This window comes from Metopolophium dirhodum, chromosome 1 (assembly GCF_019925205.1).
Source record: "Metopolophium dirhodum isolate CAU chromosome 1, ASM1992520v1, whole genome shotgun sequence".
NCBI classification, from domain to species: domain Eukaryota; kingdom Metazoa; phylum Arthropoda; class Insecta; order Hemiptera; family Aphididae; genus Metopolophium; species Metopolophium dirhodum.
In genome coordinates, this window is record NC_083560.1 from 98,169,572 (window position 1) to 98,175,571 (window position 6,000).

A 6,000-nucleotide genomic window follows, 5' to 3' on the forward strand; every position below is an offset into this window, starting at 1 on the left:
AATATCATATTTTTTAAACAATCTATATTGCTTACTATTTTTTTTTGGTTCCTGGTATTTTAGAAGCTGCTATTTCAGAAACAGCATCGGATATTGTAGCTATTGTCCATGGTTGTTTAACTGCGTTCGTTTTATTTTTATAATAATTAGTAACTTCATTGTTAAATTTGTTCACTACTGTTACATTTTCCATATTATGCACTCGTAAGTATTAACGCACTCGATGAAATACACTGGGTTTACTAACGTATAGTTGGTACTGTAGTATGTACCTACCTACAGTATGTTGACAAAAATAGGTACAATGAAAATTTAGTTTTCAGTTTACATGTTACATATTATAATGTACTGTGTTATTATCAATAACCCTTAAAATAATATAATTTAAATTATTTAATAAGTATAATCAGTAATACATTACCATATAATATTTATTGTTATTATGATTGTAATTCTTAAAAGGCCTAACTGCTGTTAGTCTGTATGCAATGAGCCTTAAACACAGCAGGCTGTTTGGAAAAATAATTCGCAAACGGGCTACCCCATTGCAAAGAGCCTATTTATAGTCTTTTTGCAAAAAATCTAATTTTCCATACGGCCTACGATACATATATTACAATAGGATATTCATAACGTTACTGCGTTATGACTCATGTCTTATGTGCACGCATATCATGTACGTATGAATGCGGTTGATAGATTTTTATATTGGGTATATTATTAGGAGTGTATATCAGCATTGCTTATATAAAATTATCCTAAATGTGTACCTGATAAAAGACGTCAATATGGCAATATACTCGAAATAAATATAGTATATTATTCTTGGTAACTTCATAATATATTATTATGTACCTACTTGGTCACCATGTTTGCGTTAGGTGGGTTCTTCAAGTGTATACCTATTTGCGTTTAAATTTATGAACAATGTTGTACACGAATGACGTAGGTAAATATAGGTACGTTAGCTTAGGTGGTTGTTTTTTATTATTATTATTATATTATAGGTATGTGTTTATGTATGCGTGTATAATATTAAAAGTGGACGATCAATTATTACGATTTAGGAGTGACACTGCAATATTACGCGCTATACTACGCAGTACGACCGTTATTATACGCTTGGAGCGGAGTGGAGTGGAGCCGCGGGGGGACAACTTTGGCGACGCGAAACGCGCCCGTGTCAATCATCTCGTGACCGGCGCTCTTGCAATGAACATCAACTCTCACAGAAAAGCCTAATACGTTGTATTATTTAATATTCAGTGCTTTACTTTGAGTTTTGTTGTTCTCCATTGGGCGCTTTTCACATACCGGTGAGTACAACAACTTTTATATCTACTACTATATAATATTCAGATAAACTACAGGTGTATTCATGGCAGCACGTATCGCGAACGAACATATTTTCACCACCTAACTATGACGCGTTTCGTGTTTTTTTCGTACACCGCAAATGCACTTTGAATACCTATAACGTTTTTTATATCCGGATTCGTATTAGCTGTGTGTTATCCAGTTGCTGGGTGGGTGTCAACTGTCCGAAAATCATATTTTCGAAAGTCTTGTGTTCGAAAGTTCATGTCACCGAAAAATTGTATCTTAGAAAATAAGTGTTCAATAAGTCATGTGCTTGAAAGGTAATTTGTTCGAATAGTTATGTTTCAATAAAATTGTCAGACTAATCTAAAGTACATTAATATGTATTTTATAAAATATAATAAAACAAACCCACATACTAATGAAAATATAATAGTAGGTATATATTATAATTATTTTTTTTTTAAACCAGACATATTTATAGTTATATTCCCTAGCATACATTCTTGTCTTATAGAATAAATTACTATTTGTCTGAGTTTATGTTGTTTTGTAAAAATGTGTTGTGTTGTGTCATTTCCTCGCTTTATTAAACTGTGAATAACATATAATTGATAAAAAATATTTGGACATACTTTAAAAGTTCCATCTGCTATCCAACAGTTCGATTCTTGTAAAAATGTACAATTTTCATAAGTCGTAAACAACAAAACTTCGTTGGTTTTTTTTACTAAAAATGCATTACCTGATAATGTTTTACACAAGTATAATGGTAAGTCAATCATATCTGCTGTTTGTGGCTCAAAATAAACATCATCATTACGTCTTTGACGTTTAATAATTTGTCGAGCCGCTTCTTTACTGACATTATAATTAATTGTTTGAGACGTTCCTGCGATTGCAGCGTGGTATATTTGTATTGGTTTATCTTGATTTTCTCGGGCACATTTTTTCATATTTTATTTTATTTTTCTTGCTCCTACACTTATTGGATCAGCTCCGTAAGAATGGTGATTTTCAGAAAAAATACAATTTTTGTCAATATAGTGTTCATTGTTTTCACAAAAAGTCCGAATTTTTGCACCACATTGTTTTTCACAAGTCCAATAAAAAATATGTTTATCGTCTATTTTTCTTATGTAGTCTTTATTTTTTATGTATAAATAATTATTAATACCTAAAACTACACCACCATGAATCCATGAATACTATTTAAAATTTCTATGTTCATTTTTAAAAGCACGTTATTTTCAGCAACAAAAATCAATTGCGTATGTCCGATGTCGTACTATACTGACTATGTTCCTGTCAACTATAACGTATTCTAGATAAAATTTTAACATGTATAATATATAATCGCATAACGCATATTGTTATACTTATCGATTACTTATCGATTACTCACGCAATACGAAAAACCTGTTTTCTGTGTGATATATCGGATCATGTTCTAGAATTCTTAGTTTCGCAGTTTTTTTTTTAAATTCTAACAAATAATCTTTCAAACAAATGACTTGTCGAACACATGGCTTTTCTAAGATAAGATTTTTCGATAACATAAACTTTCGAACACATGACTTTCGAACACACGGCCGTCGAACAGGCAACCGGCACCCCCAGTTGCTGTAGTCGACGTGTAAGTCCGTTAGCCATTTCGGCGCGTTGCCATTGCGGTACACGTACTTTATCGCTTGACATTATGCGTTGACAATTAATTGTGCTGCTACGAGCTGGGTATTTTTCGTGTTTTTCGATTTTTATGTACATCACGTAAGCCGATGTGTGCCTATTAATTCTAAAAATAACACGCCCGATACATCACCGCTGATAACAAACTGATACCGTCATTATAATATTCGATTCTAATGAGTTTTTAATATTAATTAGTATTTACTTTTTACTTATCATTATACTTATAATATAGACTTAAGGGAATTGATCTACCATAACCTGTTCGTGATGCTTTTAGGCTATTCAAAATGACCAAACGCTGCGTTATCTGCGGAATCGTGGACAACATCGATGGCGTTTCAGTACACGGGTAACAATTTCATATAATTTCGTTAATGCATAGCAATGTAATAAAATTATTAAATGTCACCTTTAGATTTCCAATTGATGTACGTCGCATTGAGATGGTGGCATTTGTGGTGGACCGTAGTTTTGCTGTGACCAACACATCGAAGCTGTGTTCGAGGCATTTCATTCCCGGCTTTGAGTACGTCGCAGTAAATGCATAACGTCTGTTGCACACATCAGTGCCGTCTATGGTGAGTGTATAAATCTTACTATGTTTAATAAATTTCATTGCAGTACACCCGCCTGGCTGGACTTCAGTAATTACACTTTGTCACAACATTTACAATATGGAAATTACTTAATATAGTGTTTTTTTTAGATAATGTAGCCTACTTTTTAAATATCATTCGACAAAAATGTCTGCAGTGCTAATTTCATTTCATTTGTTTACGTTTATTACATAGTATGTAATTGTCAAAATTAGACGAACGTTGTTTTGACGTCCGTTTTTGTTATTTCAGTTCATGTTTTTCACTTGTAGGTAGAAGGTGATTTCATTTTAATTAATTTTAATAAATTAAATTTTTTACACTTAATTAATTTAAGTGTAAATTAATTAATAAAGTTGAAGTTAATATGGAGAATGAGCAGTTAATATCCGAAGTTGAAAAACGACCAGTATTGTGAGACACGTCTGATGATGATTATAAAAACAGAAATAAAAAAATTGAAGCTTGGTTGAATGTTACGTCTGCTTTATATGACAATTTTTCAAACAACACCGAAACTGAAAAAAAAAGTTATTGGTAAGTAGATACAAATAATATAAAAACAATTTATTTTATAATAAATATTTTTATTGAAAATAATAAATCAAGACACGATATCGGTAATTCTAAAATTATAACAAATAAGTAATTAATTTATAATATTATAAATTATTATTTTTAATGAATGAAAAGACTTATTTAAATTTTTTCATTTTGCCAAGGTATTTGTCCGTCTTCAGACACAAAATAATTAGCTAAAGCGTCCCGATATCTATTTACTGATCTATTTACGTATACATTATTATTTATTTATTTATTTATTTATTTATAATATATAAACGCCAAACGGCAATTTTAAATTAACAGATTAAGTTTAAATTTAATAGATATAACAATAATATAATAATACAAATACACAAAAAATTAGAACATATGGAAAAACACAACATAATTTAAACTAAATGGTAATACCTTAATTTAGCTATATAAATCTATGATATAACATATTTATAACAATGATATTATTTAATTACTTATTAAAATCAAAATTAAGATTGTTAAGATTACGAAGCATTCTGTGCAAGGGGTGATTATGTCCGTATAATGTATTGTGAGTTGGAACTTGGAAGAGTGCGTGATTTCTGGAGAAGAAGGAAGGGATACGAAAACATATTTTAGAGAGGAGATCGGGTGCATCTATGGTGCCACCTAGGAGCGAGGTTATAAAGCGCTCATCGGCATCTTGTCGACGAGTTGACAGCATTGGTATTCCCAATGTACTACGAATTAAGGAATAGTCATGCGGTAGGGTAAGGTATCTTCATTATGTAGGCAATGTAGGAAAGAAATCTATTTTGTACACGCTCGAGTCTTAGTTCGTCTTTAGCTAGGTAGGGATGCCACACCACCACACCGTATTCTAATATAGAACGTACTAATGAGAAGTATAATGTGCAGAGACAACGAGCAGAAGAAAACTGATTAGTATTGCGTTTAATAAAACCCAATACTTTTAAAGCTTTACCTACAGTGACATTTATATGGTGCTCAAAATTTAATGATGGTGAGTAATGAATACCAAGATCTTTATAGAGGAAGACACAATTAAGAGAAGTGCCATTAAGAGAATAGTTGTGGTAGATAGGAGATCGCTGCCTAGAAAACGACATAACATGACATTTGCTTATATTAAGGCTAAGACCAATGGAGTACGCCCAACTTGCAAAAATATCTAGTTCTGACTGTAGGATATGACATTGATTAAGATTGTCTATTTTAAGGAATATTTTTATGTCATCAGCAAAAAGAAGGAGTTTAGCCTTAGTGATCCATTTGGTTATCGAGTTTACAAACAGAATAAATAAAAGAGGACTAAGGTGGCCTCCTTGAGGGACTCCAGATGGGTATCACAGCTAACTCTGAAATTGCATTTTTGAATTTTATGAATTGTTTTCTACCTGTGATGTAAGAGTGCAACCAAGATAGTAGGGGATTCCCAATGCCTAAAGACTTAAGCACTATTATGAGGCAATTGTGGTCCACAGTGTCAAATGCTTTATTAAAGTCTGTAAAGATTACATCTACCTGACCTCTGTGTTCGATAACTTCTGATAAATAAGAAGAGAAGGCAACACCACTTGTTACGGTTGATTTATGTGATCTAAAACCATGCTGCTCACTTATAATAAGATGATTAAAACTACGCTTTATTTTGGAGTATACAATCGATTCAAATAATTTACCAATATGTGGTATTATAGAAATTGGTTTGTAGTTTTGGATATCAGAAGCGTCACCAGATTTCAGAACAGGTGCTATAGAGGATATTTTTCAAACCTTAGGAAAAATACCTAAATCTAATGAACGCCTGAATAGTAAATAAATTGGATAA